Below are 893 nucleotides of genomic sequence, written 5' to 3' on the forward strand. Positions count from 1 at the left end.
CCCAAGCAGGAAAAATTCTGTGTCTGTTCCGTGTTCCGTTTGCGTGATGAAGACCCCTGAAAACTTATTTAGGAACCCCCGTTGTTCTGGAATCTGAACGGACTGATGTTATCGATTGTTATTAGAGAAGCCGTTTGGGTGTAGCGTAAAGAACCTGACGCTAGTCATCTGTGTGCTCTCAGGCGAGTCACGGACTCGTCTGTGCCTTGGTAAAATCCGGACAATAATACTTGCAGGACCGGCCTTTGAAGGTGGGAATGAAACGGGACGATTTAGGTTCGAGCGCAGTTTGTAAAAGCTGAAGTATAGAGAGTGTGACCCGAAATGAACCCGGGCAAAAGAAGGCGGCCAAAAGAAGGCCAGAGTGCAGGCCTCCCCCAGGAATGGGAGACAGGAGCGGGGAGGTTCTCGAGTGGGGACGTGGGGTGTATTCCGGAAGAATGATCAGGTCACCCTGGGGATTACTGGACAGGATCCGGCCACTGCGGATGCTGACACCTTCGTGGAGCGCCGAGGACCCCCGAGTCAGGGCGAGGAGAGCAGTCCGAGCCAAGAATCGTGACGGAGGAAAGCGTGGAGCTGGCCGGGGAGAACAGCCCCAACTGACCAACCAGCCATCTATGAAGCACTTCGTGTATACTAGGCTCCCGAAGCACTGGGAATTAAAAAAAAAAAAAAAGACAATACAAACACACCTGGGGAGTTTGCATAAGATACACTCATACAAATGGAAGGCAATGGGGGAAGGCTCTGCTACCAGGGAATCAGGAAGGGCTTCCAGCATCAGGTAGTATTCAGACTGAGTCTTGAAGACGGGTATTCTAAGAGGGGAAGGTGAGAAGGAGGCACATTCTAGGTATGGATAAGGACCAGCCAGAAACTAGATGGAACCT

The sequence above is a fragment of the Petaurus breviceps genome, unplaced genomic scaffold, assembly GCF_028583685.1.
Source record: "Petaurus breviceps papuanus isolate PSGF00001 unplaced genomic scaffold, PetGlider_PUasm1.0 90701, whole genome shotgun sequence".
Lineage (NCBI taxonomy): Eukaryota > Metazoa > Chordata > Mammalia > Diprotodontia > Petauridae > Petaurus > Petaurus breviceps.